This window comes from Dipodomys spectabilis, unplaced genomic scaffold, assembly GCF_019054845.1.
Source record: "Dipodomys spectabilis isolate Male_0828 unplaced genomic scaffold, ASM1905484v1 ptg000297l, whole genome shotgun sequence".
NCBI lineage: Eukaryota > Metazoa > Chordata > Mammalia > Rodentia > Heteromyidae > Dipodomys > Dipodomys spectabilis.
This window is the reverse complement of record NW_024870974.1, coordinates 14,965,953-14,980,912: the sequence shown is the minus strand read 5'-3', so window position 1 is coordinate 14,980,912 and position 14,960 is coordinate 14,965,953.

The window sequence follows — 14,960 nt, the reverse complement described above, 5'->3', positions numbered from 1 at the left end:
GGAAGAAATAAGAGCTATAGGCCTCTTGTAGAAATAGCCCTGAGCAGTTGAACATGATGGCACATGCCTAGAATCACAATTACTCAACGGGTAGAGATCAGGAGGATGGAAGCTTGGAGCCAGCTGGAGCAAAATGTTAATTAGACTTCATCTTGAACTAATAAGCCAGGCATGGTGGAGCACATTTGGCACCCCAGCTTTGTGGGGCACATAGGTTAGAGGTGAGGGTCCAGGGCAGGCCTCAGGCAACAACAAAAAAGTCCCTATCTGAAAAGTGAACTAAAACTAAAAGAGCTGGGGCTGGGAAGGTGGCTCAGTGGTAGAGAGCTTGCCTTGCATGCATGAGGCCCTGGATTTGATTCCTCAGCACCACATAAGGAGAAAACGCCGGAAGTGGTGCTATGGCTCCTGTGGTAGAGTGCTAACCTTGAGCTGAAGAGCTCAGGGACAGCGCCCAGGCCCAGAGTTCAAGCCCCACAACTGCCAAAAAAGCTGAGGGTATGGCTTAAGCCATGAATTCTAACCTCACTATCCCCCCAACCCCCAGACACACAAATAGCCCTGAGTGCTTACATCTCTCTCTCTCTCTCTCTCTCTCACACACACACACACACACACTCACACACCTGAACAGGCACATACACACATAATAATAACCCAGAGCAAGTATATCTGGCGCCCTGAGATGCCTAGTGAGGATCTTGTACAGCTTCTCACTGATGTCTTGTTCAATGGTGAGGCAAAATTAGCCTAGACATAGAGCCCATATGAAAGGAATGAAAGCCATCAGAAGCTTGTAGACTATGGGTAGCAAAGAAGGTTGTAGATAGCTGTGTCCTGTGCTGTGTGCCTTTGACAAGTCATTTTTCTCCACCTAAGCATCTGTCCCCAATTCTACAGACGTGAATGTGGCTTCCATGTTGGTTTCTCAGGGTCCAAGTCAGAAACAAGCAGGGAGCCATCTCTCCTGGGATCAGCTTCTCAAAGCCCCTTCCAGCCTTCCTGGAGCTGAGAACTGGTGTACTCAGGTGGCTCAGAGAAAGCTCCACAGAATGTTTGGTGCTGTCAGGCCCAAAAGGCTGAATACTGAGAAGGGGTGTACTCAACTCCAAGGACTACACATGTGCATCTGTGTGTGCAGGTGAGCGATCAATTACCTTTTATCCGCAGTAAGCTTGGGCAAATAATTTAAGTATGCAGTGGAAAATGTAAGTAGGTTTCTATATAAATTTGTTAAAGATGAACTGAATGTATTTAAAAGTCCCATTTATATTGCTTTTATGGAACAGGTAGTTTAATAAAGTTCCTGTGTGTGAGAGTTGCGTTTTATCTTGGCTTCTTCCCTCTGTAGATTACGTCCACAGGATCCTGCAGAGAAGATGTTTGATTTCCTGCCCAGACAGAAGTGGAGATTCAGGAAGTGAGGGAGGTCTGGGTTATAGCAGTCTTCTCTTCCAAAGGGTCCAGAGCCAAAAATGAGGATGCTGGCCCTGGGTTTTCTTGATATGTTCTTGGTATGTATTGATGGCATGACACATGCATCTAATCAAGGGCTTGGGGATGGGCTTCAGTTCCACACCTGTAGGGATATAGGCCCACACTTGACCCACAAGCCAACAATAGAATGTTCATGGGTTTTGTTGTTGTTGTTGTTGTTTGGTTTGGTTTGGTTTGGTCAGTCATGGGGCTTGAACTCTGGGCCTGAGCACTGTCCTTTAGCTCTTTAGCTCAAGGCTAGAGCTCTACCACTTGAACCACAGCACCACTTTGGGTTTTCTGAGTGGTTTATTGGAGATAAGAGTCTCATGCACTTTCCTGCCCAGCTGGCTTTGAAACTCGATCCTCAGATCTCAGCCTCCTGAGAGGCTTGAGCAACCGGCCCCTGGCTGTTCATGGGTTTTTGTTCTGTGTTGAGCCAGCCTCTGTATGATCTCTGTAGGGCTGGCAAGTCTGGATCTACTCCTTCCTGTCCCAATTGCGTTTTGGCTTAGGATACTTATTGTGAAATCACAGCTCACCTTTGGCTGGCTCAGGAATGGGGAGGGAGAGGAGAAGAGAGGGAGAGGTGTCACTACATAGGAAATGCAGTGTTAGCATGCATTTGAAAAGAAAGGTTTGTGTAGGATGCTTCTTTTCTTGTATCTCAGGTTTTATGCCTGAGATCCTAGCTGCTGTATCTGAAAGCAGGTTAGAGGAGTATCCCAGACTCAGACATCAATAGAGGAGACAGCTGGTGACATTCTTGTTTTGAGTTGCTATAAAATCCTTGGACATTTAGAATCTGGTTGTCTGGATTATAAGTACTTTAGGACACTAAATTCCTCATAGCACCTTATTCTTGCTATACCAGGAGTTGCCAACACAGTCCCATCAGTACCACTAAAGTTTGTGGCTTTCCCAGAGGTTCTCAATTACTCTTTTATACTTTGGTTGTCTTTTGCAAGAGATGTGAGTTCTAGCCCTTCCACCAAAGATATGCATCGGATTAAAGGACCTCTGTGTCCCAATACTTGAATTCCCCCCCCCATTCTCTAGCCCTGCTCAAAAAAGAAAAAAATAGATTGGTTTTTAGTGTATGTCCCTAAACACCTCTAAGCAATCAAATATATGAGCCAGATTTGGATAAGAGACATGGCATCTAGTCATTCAGTAAGTGCTTCTTGAAATTACTAGGGCGATAGGGTAAGAGTGCTCAGGCAGCCCAGACAGGATCTGTGGAAGGGCTGAATCACACAACCCAGAGCAACCTCTCTCCCCGAGGGCGTCATCTTCTGCAAACATCTTTCAGTTAAAACATGGCTATGCCTCACTAGACCACCAAAGGAAGGACAGGAGTTGTATTCTTACAGTTGAAGCAAATAGCTTTTCTGTCTTTTGGGCCAGAGCTATGCAATGGAACCATTGGCTTCCTGGTTGGTGAAGACAATGGGACTTCACTGCAGGAAGGGTCATAGCCCTGGACAGTCAGCATTCAGTCTGTTCTTGCAGGACCTTTGGTGAGGGACCTCCAGGAGCTTGGCACCACCCCTCTGCCCACCATCCTGTGGAATGGAGGAGTCTGAGTTTCTCAGTAAGGATGCCTGTGAAAAGATTCTTTGAATAGATTTGTGTGGGCCACTGGAATCATCTGGGCTTTGCCCCTCCCCTCCTCAGGAGCATCTAAGGTCTGAGTGACATCATTGCAAGGAGACGATATTCCCTAGCTCGTTTGCAGTTGCAGTGGAGGAGCTCAGGATAAGCTTTCCCTGAGGAACTGTGGCATGGCTTGTAAGTAGTTTCTCAGGACGACGCCTCATTAGGAAGCCAGGTAACCCCTCTGCTCTAGTCTGAGTGTATATCACCCTCACCAAAAGGAGCACACACCCTCCTTCCAGGAAGGAGGCTGGGTTTGACCCCTAGCCTCCTGAACCATGGATGAGAAGGTGAGGAGGCCACCTTTGTGACCACATGAGTCCAGGCCAGATGGTAGCTGGCAAGTGGACTGCCTCGGGGAGCGCAGGATGTCTGCTGTAGGTAACAAGCTATCCTGGGAAGCTCCAGGACTTGGAGCATCAGCACCTCGAGGTGTGCCTGTCAAATGGAGTATCCAGTATGTAACAGAATCACCAGGTCTGAGCTCCTGGTCCCAACACAGACCCACCAACTAATATCTTTGCTGATGAACCTCTAATTTACCTTATTAACAGATTTCTGGTGACTTGATTTACATCATGCTTTGAGAACCTGTGGGCTTGGACGTGGCGTTGTGGCTCAAGTGTTAGAGCACTAGCCTTGAGCAAAAGAGAACCTGTGGGCTGGAGAGAGCCACATGGTTGACCGGTATTGGACTGCACTAGGCACAGAGGATCGTGATTATAATCCTAACTACTCAAGAGGCAAAAGTTAGGATCATGGTTTTGAAGTAAGCTTGAGCAAAAAAGCTAGTGAGACCCTCATCTCAACTAATAAGAATTTAGGTGTGGTAGTACGTGCTTGTAATCCTAGCAATGCCGAAGGCCTAGGTAGAAGGATTGAGGGTGGATCTGGGCAAAAAGCAAGACCCTAACTGAACAAGCAAGAAAGAGCTGGAGAAGGGCAAGTGTGAAACCCTAAGTTCTAAGTTCAAAAAAAAAGAAAGAAAAGAAAAGAAAAGAAGGAAGGGGGAGGGAGGGAAGGAGGGAAGAAGGACGGAAGGAGGGAGGGAAGGATTCCTGGGCTCAGAAGTGGAGCTGAGTTCTTCCCCAGCCTGGCTCCTCTTGGGACCTGTGTCAAGCCAGTGATGCAGAAGCCATGTGCTCTGGGGCAGCACCTGGCTGTGGGGACAGCGGTCCTGTGGGAGCCGAAAGAACTGGTCTATTTTGGATCTTAAAAGAGATACAACTCTAGCCTCATGCTTGGCCACTCTTTGGTGTCTGGAACTTTCCGTGATACTGGGATGCAGCTTCCGTAAGGATGGCTCCAGGGGAACAGAGGAAGTGACACATCACTCCAGCTCTGTAACCGCAGCCCTTTGGAAATGTCATAATTTAGCATATTGAAGGAATTGCTGACAAGTGCTGAACAATGCTGCGGTGGTCTCAGTTTCACAGTAAGGTTTTTGTCAGCAAAGTGACTTTGGAGCCCCGTTCCCTGGTGTCCTGAGTGCTGGAGCTTTCCCCAGCCTTCTGAGAACACTTCCGGGCAGGCTGGCCTCCTTGCTGTCCCTCACCACATAGAAAGGGGGGTGGGTGCCGCTCTCCACAGTGCTCACTCAGGGCAGCAAGGAGCCTGTGCGCACGCGTATATCCACTTCTGGCATTCAAAACGAGAGCAGGGTGCCAGTGTCCCTTGCCTGTAATCCTAGCTATTCAGTAGCATGAGATCTGAGAATTGCTAGTTCAAAACCAGCCTGGGCAGGAAAGTCTATGAGCCTCTTATCTCCAATGAACCACCAAAAAGCTGGAAGTGCAGCTTGTGGCTCAAATGGTAGAGCACTAGTCTTGAGCAAAACAAGCTTGGGGAACCCTGAATTTAAGCCCCAGGACTGGCAAAACAAAATTTTTCATCTTCCACCCCAATGTGGATGTGGAACCCCTTCTTAGAAGGAAGGGCCCACTTCTTTACTACTTCTGTACTATAAATAGCTCCCCATCCCTATCCCCGCCCCAGGACTCTGCCCACAGAATTTGGCCCGCAGAATCTGGACAGTTTTGTTACTTTCAAGAAACTGTTGTGCTGTGTTGGAGCTCAGGAGTGAAGTTTGAGCTGTGATGGCTGAAAATGATGATTCAATTTAGGAAGCTGCCGGGGAAGTAGGAACAGAGCATCCATTCAGCAGTGGCGCTTGGTCAGCAGCAGTTCTGCTTTCCCAAGGCACCAGTGGTTCCAGCAGCTGATTCATCCCCAGGGGCAAGAGGTGGGCTGCCTGCAGGGCATGCTTCTTCATCCAGGCTTGAGAGAGAGAGAATAGATCTGCCTCCTCATCCCACAGGGCTCCTGCTCCCAAAGTCAAGATCTGCTCAACACAATAGAAGGCAGAGTTGCTAGCTAGGCAGTTGGAGAACATGCCCAATTGCTCATAGCCCTTTCCCAAGCCCTAGCTCTTCTCAACCAGCTCATAATGGGTTGAACTCTGGCTAGTGCTCGACTCCCAAGAAACTCATGGCTTCACAGACAATTACTCACCCCCCTCCCACCATCCCAGCCACCGAGCAGGACTCAAAACATCATCTCTACTTGCCAATGGAAGAATTCATTGTGTGAGAGAGAAAGCTGCCAAAAGCAGCATCGTTGGCCACCTTTGTGGAGTGTAGTACCAGAGACCCAGATGGTCAGTCCACTTCTAGATACTATCCTCAGTCCTCAGATGCACCTGCCAGGAAGGATCTTGATAAGCTGGATCATGACCTAGAGCGATGACCTGGAGAGCTGAGGGTCTGGCCACTACGTTTAAGAATGAGAAGCAAGGCCCATCTTGGTGGCTGAATCTGTCTTATTCTGTGTCCTTCCAAAGCACAAGGGAGACAAATCCACTGGCACGTCCCTCTTCCTGGGTGGGAGGCCTCCATGTCCCTTCTGCTGGAATAGTCTGGCCTCACGAAAGGATTACCCTAGACTCAGTGGCTGACTTTATCAGGTATTGCCCACAGGCTACTTTTCCTATGCATAGGTCGCATCCACCTGTGCCTCAATTGTCATGAGAAGTCTCATGGCTGTCTTTGTCATGATTACCTCTCGGAGAATTTCTTGAGTAGCTACCAGTGCAGGGCCCATGGTTACTGTGGGTAGAGACTGTTAATTTCACTTGGATCAGTCCATGTGGCAGGATTCTGGGGCATAAAGACAGTTACCTTATGACAGACTCCCTCTCAGTAGTAGTGAAGAAGAGGGTGTGATTCTGGGAAGCTCTGGATTTTGCAGGGATTCTAAACTTGGAACATAGTGCTCCCCAGAATCCCATCTACCCTGTAGGCCCAGATCAGGTACTTCTTCCCCCTCTACCTACTCCCTTCTGGCCCTGAGTTCTGAACATATCTTCCCTCCCTTGATCTGTGGAACTTGTTGAGGCATTGCACAAGTCCCAGTTGAGCTGGATTGTGGCCCCATTGGGGTATGTTAGGTGGGGGGTTCTTTGTGTACAGAGCCCTCTGAGACCCAGTGAGGCTGACACTGAGTACATACTCAGCCTATGTGTGAGTGGAGAGAAAAAGGGAAGATTCTGGATTGTTTTGTACACCAGGTATGATCAACAGCCTACTGTTTAACCTCTGCCCTGTCACTATGGCATCTCTGTTTCTGTCGACTTGTAAAGAAGAAGCACTCAGGGATCTCCTAAAGACTTCATGGAAGGGGGAAAAGGGCTCCCCTAAGAGGAAGTATCTCAAGGACAAAAAAATGACAAAAGCTTAAACAAAGCTTTCCCTGGAGAGGAATGAGAGCCTCACCCGTGTCCTGCAAACTCTCAGCTCCAGCCTTGGCACAGCCCACGGAAGCCTGCCTTTGTCTGTTGTCTTGGACATTCCTAGGCTGCAGCTGGACACTGATTGCTGAAGATGCAGTCTCTAACCTGCACCCATGATCTGCAAGAGCCGGGGACATTCCAGAGGACATCGGGCAGATAGGTAGCCAGGATGAATGGCTGACTCTTTCTGTTTGGGAACAAGAGCTGTGTGTATCTTCAGAACCCTGGAGAGGATTGCACATGTGTTGAAACAGTATTAAGTGTTTGCCATTATCACTGGGTCAAAGCCTAGACATGGCAACTGCTCTATTGAGCAAGACCCCCCCACCCCCACCCCGCGGGGCTCAGCAAGGTGAGCCAGCTCCACCTGCAAGAGAAGGAGAAGGCTTGAGAGGTCCACGTGTATTAGACCAAGAGGCCAGCAGGTTCCACAGCTGTCGGATGACTCAGTGTAGTCAGTCCTCACCTCACAGCCATCTCTATCTGACTGGTAACCTTGGGCAGGTCACTAACCAGAGCTATACCCTATTTCTGCTTCTTCCTCTAACAGAATATTCACATGACACTTGGCAGTACATAATAGCTGGGCAGTGTCTAATTTATTGGATCTATAAAACGTATTTGCATCTAAAACCCATGATCTCATTCTCCAGACCAAAGTCTTCAGGGGATTCCTTCCCACCCCGGACTCCTGTCCTTCCCTCCTGGAGAGCTTGCCCCACACGCACGTACTTACACGAGGAAAGAAGGTGTGGTTAGCATAGCAGCAGCAGGCTTTGTGTTGGTTCAGGAAAGGCCAAGGGAATGAACTGTGCCAGAAGCTCGCTCTCACGGTCAACAAAGCCTAGCAGAGGCACAGGAGTGAGGAGGCCTGTCTCTGGGTCCCAGCATACCTCTCCACCTGGATCACCTGCTTCCCTGTGCCACCTGCTCTGGTATGCTGTCCACCCACACTCCTGCTTCCCCACAGCAAGAGAGGCAAGAGGGAACACAGGATGGTGGGGCACAGGATGGCGGGGGGTGGAAGGGGGGAGGCCATCCAGGACCATGGGCAAGGGGAAGCCACAGGAAGCTGGAAGAAAGAGCAGAGATCTAGCATTCACAAGACTTCCCTGTTTTGTTCTGTATGGGCCTAGGCCAGCTCAACATGTTTCTAAACATCTAGGTTCTCATTCCTAGGAAGGTGGGGCTCTATGACCTCCAAGTCCATGAGGGTGAGTTCTTTGATGTGAATGATGTAATCCTTGATAAGCATGCAAGATACGTGGGCCCTCCCCCTCTGCTGGGCATACTCAGTCTTACCCTGCTAGCCTCCATCTGCGACCTGGATGGAAGAGGCTTAAACAGAGCTCCCAGCACTGAGCTTTGCAAAGGCCCCCTTGGGCCCTGATGGGAAAGAACATGCACTTTGGAACCAGACAGCTCTGGTTCAAATCTCAGCTCTGCTATTTATTAACTACATCACCATGGGAATCTCTTTCTCAGGTGTAACATCAGAAAAGCCACGCCTGCCTTTCAAGTTAGTTATCCAAACAGAAAACATGTCCTGGTGCGCAGGACAAATGATCATGCTCAGTAAATGTTCTGTGACTAATTCCCATATATTTTGATGGACCATTGGCTGGGCTCTGTTCTCCAATGGAAACCCATGTGATAGAAGTGGGAAGTCAAAACAGGGTTTTTAAAATCTGGCTGGTCATTGCCTATCTCACTAAGAGCACAATGGGCCAGGGAGACCCTTTCCAAAAGGCTTTAATCCTAAGAGATAGCATATTGATGGGGTTTGGTCTTCCTTTCTTCCTGACTTCATACTAACTTAGCTCAAGACAGTGTTACACTTTGATCTTCTTGCCTCACTTTTTGAGTAGCAAGGTCTACAGGCATGCACAACCATGCTCAGCCTTAGAAACTTATTTTTAGAGCTGTTTTATTGCATGTTTCTCTGACACCGTTTTCCTACTTCTTTTGCAGAGAATTGGTTCTCATAAGCCCTGACCCACTGCCCACATTAATGCCCTGTGCAGTTTTGCTGTCAGCAGTTTTACAGATCTGCTGACATCAGCATGTTATGTCCACACAGGGTACAGAGGTTCTGGGCCTGATACTGAATAGGCACTATTCATCATTGCCCACCATGGTGACATCATTTCCTCCAGCTAGGATTCACTCCCCTCAAAGTCCTGGCCAGCTGAGTTCTGCTCTCACCTGCCCAAAGTCGGTGAGCTCATTTGAGCTCTGAGGTGGGGTTCTGAGAAGAGAAAAGGCACTCCACAACACTGGGAAGGCAGGCCCTGAGGCCTTCACCTAAAACCACCCAGGAAAAGGCCAGCTTAATGGCAATGTTGGTCTGAGTGGTCTTGAAAGGGAACTGGATGGACAGAGACCCCCTGTGTAGCCCAAGAAAAGAGTAGACCCATCCTAGAGCAACCACTCTGATCCTCCTGCTTGCGCTGCTCACTCTGCTGAAGAGAAATTTCTTTCCTCTCCACCCATTCACCAAACTGGCCTTTCAGGCTCAGCAGTGCTAGGGGTTGGGTTGACTCTGTTCTGCTCCTCCCGCTCCCCTCCCCCTCAGCCTGGTTTGTTTGTTTCCTTTGAATCTCTCTTTTGTCACCAGCTCTCACGTCTCTTCCCAGGTGGTCGAGTTGCTTTCAAACCCATGCAGCTTCCTCCTCCCCTGCCCACCCCCACCCCCTGCAGTAGCTAGAGCCAGTGTCTGGGGGTTCCACTAAAGTCTGTGGCTCACACGGCTCCATCCAACCTGGAACCCCAGGCTACGGCAGGTTTCTATTCAGAAATGGTGCCAACAATGATTGGCCTCTAGTGTCACTTGGATGCTGGTCATGCTTACTTCCCTCTTGCAGCCTTTGTCATCTTCCTGAAGGAAGCCCAAGTGTGCCAATGCCCTTGGGGGAACGGGTTCAGCCCAGCTTGCTTCAAGTAACCTGTCCCTGTGGGTCTCTGCTTAGGCAGACAGTAACGACTCTGGAAAGTTTATGGCTTTAAAGAAAGCTCATGGCTGACTTCATATCTTCTTCCTCCCTTTGGATGCCTCTCACTCCCAACCCTATTGATAGGTCGCCCCTGAGGAGTCTCAGAGGGGTGCAAACTCCCAGCCAAACTCCCCAGGGCAGCTCAAAATTTGCCAGGCAACTTTCACCTCTCCTGGTAGAGCACTGCCAGCTGTCAGGAGAGGCCCTCAGCTTTAGATACTAGCAGGGCTGGGCTCTCCAAAGAGTGCAGGCCTGGGAACGCGGGTTGTAAGAAGGAAGTGGCTGTCTGCAGCTGGAGGAGCAATCTGTGTCCATGGAACCAGGAGAGCCATGTGGCTCCTTGGTCAATGAAACCTTTGACCTCACTCCTCAGGGGTCCAACTAAATATTTAAAGCATATCACACCCCGATCCAATCTACCCTGTTGGGTGCCCATATCGATGCTGCTTAATGGGCTGGGTGTCTCTGTACCTTAGTATAAGTCACGTGTGAACCATTTTTCCACAGTGAGATCGTCTCCCCATGTCACCCCATCTCTGCCTATGGTGTCTCCAGGTGGCCTTAACGCTATTCCAGGGTGCTTGTAGCCAAACCCAACTCTCCACCAGGTAAGTAACCCAACAGTTCTTCCCGCCTAGAGGTGGGTGAGGTAAACCTCTGTGTGTGCTGAAGGCAGGATGGCAGAGAGTGAGTCACAGCACTGCTCTCCTTGTTTGTCTATTTTGAGAGGAGCCTGGTTCATTTAAATAAGATCCAGCAGGGGTGGTGAGCCTGGGGCTTGGCAGAGCCGTCATGGAACTGTCATTGGACAGGCCCCATAAGTCGCCCAACAACAGATCTCCATTGAGGTCCCACTGTGTGGGCCACCCGTTCAGATACAGGGCTGTAGCGAGGATGAGAGACACACACCATCCCAAGTCGCTTACGTGCTGGTGGCTGTGTGGGTGGAAGAAATAGAAAATACTCACGTAAGTATGTAAGCACTTTCGTGCACTTTGATGTCTCTGCTCTATAGAAAACAATCAGATGAGTTGATGATGCCTTGTTAGGGCATCGGAGAAGGAGCAGACTTGGGGGCCAGCTCTGGTCCTGTCAAGAACTAACTGGGTGACATAGAGCAACACATCCCTCTACCTAGATTTCATTCCCCCTTTGTACAATGGGGATATTGAGCCAGAGCTCCTTCTGTAGTCCCAGCCTCTGGGAAGGAAAGAAAATCACTATTAAAGTCCTTCATCCACTAATGGCGGGAGGTGCAGGGAACCCAGCATGACACAACACTACCCAGGGCTTTGGGCCCTCCTCCTTTGCCAGGGAAGAGGGTAGGTGACTCCAGAACTGAGTGCATGGGGCCATGAACCACAGGAACGGGGCAGCGCTTAGAGGCCAAGAAGGAAGGTGTTGAGGCTTTGCAGGCCCTTGGGAACCAGAGTCCCCAGTCGCTCCTGCCAGCTGAAGAGGAGCCCAGGCCACTCACATCCCAGCTCCGCCACGTTAATCCCCTGGCAGGGCGCCACCACAAGCAGGGCCAGCCGATCTGGTTTGCTGAATGCTCTCAGGACCTGCCCAAAAGGAGACCTGAGTTCAGCTACTACCAAGAAAATCCTGCTTTGCAGAGAGGCCAGGTTCACTCTGGAGGAGGGAGGAGGGAGTGGAAGTCCCCACCTTTCCCTCCTGCACCAGGCCGTGACTCACACGATTCTTTTTCTGGTTATAATTCATCGGTCACCTGTCACTTGGGAAATGGCACAGCGCCCAGAGGTCTGTGACTGTAGGTTTTTGGGGTGTGAAGTTCAATCGGTGCTGTATTTCTCCACCTCAGCCTGACAGGAGTGACACCCAGCTGGGGAGATGGTGCCTGCCCAGCTTTCACTTTAGAGGGGAAAGGAGGCCACTCTGCAAACCGTGGTTCCTGTCTGATTCATGCTCATTCATAATGCAGCAGGTGCGGAGGAAGGGTGAGTAATCTATTAGTGCAAGCAAGCCAATCAAACACTCTCATAGCTCAGGCTCCTGTGACACGAGCACTTGCGCTATGCGACCTGTGCCTTCTCATGGAGCTCCGGTAGCAAAGCAACAGAGGCCTCTGCCAATTTCAGGGTTTTGATAAAGGTTCACTGAAGTAATACTAGGTTCAGTAATAAGTCACACTATGATTGAGTACTAGTCACATGCCAGGCACTGTGCCTAGCCCAAGGAATCACATAGCAAAGAAGCCACTAGTATGGACAGCTCTCGAGAACACACTGGCCTGGGAAGGCCCCTCGGGCACTTGCTTCCTGGCACAGAGTTCAGTCAATGCAAGTGAAAGTCCTGAGGGCAAAGGTGACCAAGGAGTCTAATGGGAAAAAAGAGCTGTCCAACAGTAGCCAACAGTGAGAATGGCGACTGCAAGCCAGCAAGAGGCCGCCACCTTTTTCTCCTGCCGGCATAAGGAAATACTTTTTTGCAGTAATAGAAAGGAGCGCTTATGCTGAGTGTGGGGGGCTCACACCTGTAATCCTAGCTACTCAGGAGGCTGAGATCTGAGGATCACAGTTTGAAGGCAGCCTGGGTAGGAAAGTCTGTGAGACTCTTATCTGCAATTAACCACCAGAAAACCAGAAGTGGAGCTGTGGCTCAAAGTAGTAGACATTAGCTCTGAGTTAAAAAAAAGCTCAGAGACAGCATCCAGGCCCTGAGTTTAAGCCCCACAATTGACGAAAGAAAAAAAAGAAAGAAAGAAACACAGAAAGAAGTGATTACACTAAAAGAATTTAAGCAATATGAAGGAAACACTTCCTCAGACTTACAGACGGATGTGTTCGTTTTGTAGCTAAAAGAGCTTCCTAGACATTCTTGGGAATTTTTTGCCTAAGGTCCTGAACCATCTGGCAATGCCCAAGCTTTTGCTGGTGACAAATGTGTTCTGAGTGTCCTTAAAAAATAAATGTCATTCAAGCTTAGATAGATAGATGAAATGTCTCTAGATGAAGGGGACTGAGCCCTTCACTCAGACTTTTGTTCCTTCATTTGTTTTAGTGCAAGGAACGTGGATCTCTGAGGCAAGGGCTTCTCCACTGAGCCTTAGCTTGACTCACTGGAATTTCTTCCTTTTGGGGGGGAGGAAGTTGGGGGCGGGGAGGTCAGTTGTAGGGCTTGAACTCTGGTCCTGAGCACTGTCCCTGAGCTCTTCAGCGCAAGGCAAGCACTTTACCATTTGAGTCACTGTGCCACTTCCAGTTTTCTTGTGGTTAATTGGAGAAAGAGTCTCACAAACTTTCCTGCCTGGGCTGGTTTTGAACCACGATCCTCAGATCTCAGCCTGCTGGTAGCTAGGATTACAGGCCTGAGCCACCAGCGCCCCATCTTTGTGTGTGTGTGTGCTGGGTCTAGGTGCTATCCCTGAGCTTCAAGGCTAGCACCCTACCACTTGAGCTACAGCTCTATTTCTGCTCTTTTTGTAGTTAATTGGAGGTAAGAGTCTCAAGTACTTTCCTTCCCAGAGTGGTTTCAAATCCCAATCCTTGGATCTCTGCCTCCTGAGTAGCTAGGATTACAGGCCCCGCCACCAGCATCTGGCTTCACTGGAGTTTCTTATGGGCCTTGGGGCTTGGTTTTGTTTTCAAGAGAGATGGACCATTTCAAGCTGCGCCTGAGAAAAGCTCAGGTTTCGTAGCATCGTGTTTCTGAGAATATTACCAGCAGAGGTCTTGGACATCTGTCTCCCCATCACAGCAGCCCCTGGGAGCAGTATAGAAAACAAAGAGGAATTTTGACCCCAAGAGCATGTCCTTGAGAGATTTTGAAATCTAGACGTTTAAGTGTGCTGTTGATGCTGTCCATGAGACACTTATCTCCAGTTAACCAGCAAAAGCCAGAAGTGGACAGGTAGCTCAAGTGGTAGGGTGCTAACCTTGAGCAAAAAAGCTAAGTGAGAGCCTGAAGCCCTGAGTTCAAGTCCTAGTACTGGCACACACCCAAAAAAAAAAAAGACAGGAGACTGGGCTGGGGTTGTAGCTCAGTGGTAGAGCACTTGCCTGGCCTAGGTGAAGCCCTGGGTTTGACCCCCTCAAGACAGAAATAAATACATAATTGAACAGCAAACCTGATTTTCTGGCCTTTGGAGCCAGCAAGGCTCAGATGTGCAGAGATTTGAGGAGACTTCAGAGCTGGGGGTGAAAGCTGGGCTTCTCTTCTTTGCATGTGGATTCTCCCTGTTTTCATTCAAAGCTGCTCCTTGGAGGTAAAAGTCTTTGGTTGGTTGTTTCTGAGTGAAAGGAAAAAGTAGAATTTCTTGAGTCCCCCCTCCATCCCCCCTCCCAAGAAGCAGATTTAGGGGACCCCTCATAGCTTCCTGCAAACTACATTTTTTAGGCGTGTGGCAGGCAGGAGTGCCACAGTTTGGGCTGAATCACACGGGCTCTGAGTGTCCTGCTTTTCTAATCTGGACCCCATATTGTGTGCAGGCTGTGGGGCAGAGTTTACCTGGGGAGCCTCTGGCCACTTGCCTCTGTTCCATGCCGATTCCCTTTCTCTTTTTGCCCAATCTCTCTCTCTCTCTCTCTCTCTCTCTCTCTCTCTCTCTCTCTCTCTCTCTCCCTCTCTCCCCCTCCCCTCTCTCTCTCCCCCTCTCTTCTTCCCCTCCCCCCCCCCCCCCCCCCGTGCTCTACCCCAACTCTAGTTCTTTCTCTTTCCCCTTCCCATGTGCCCACACCACATGTGCCTTGATCCATCAAGGCCTTGGCAGGCCTTGGTTAGTTGAAGTATTCCAGAATGTTCTCCTCCAAGATGTGCATGTCTGTATGTCTCTTGAATTGCAAATGTAATCATCTCTCTTTGACATTTGTCTTCCAGATCAAGGCCCCCTTCCCTGACTGGTCTGTTCTATCTCTGGGCTTATCCAAATGCCACCCGTCTGGTCCCTTTCAATGTGATTCTTTGTGCCAATAATATCACAAATCAGCCTCTCCACTGTGACGCTAGAGCGAGCCTCTGGTTAAGACGATGGTCAAGTCAGAGTCGGTGATTTGTTGAGGCCCAGCTGGCCATACTGTTTTAATAAAAAG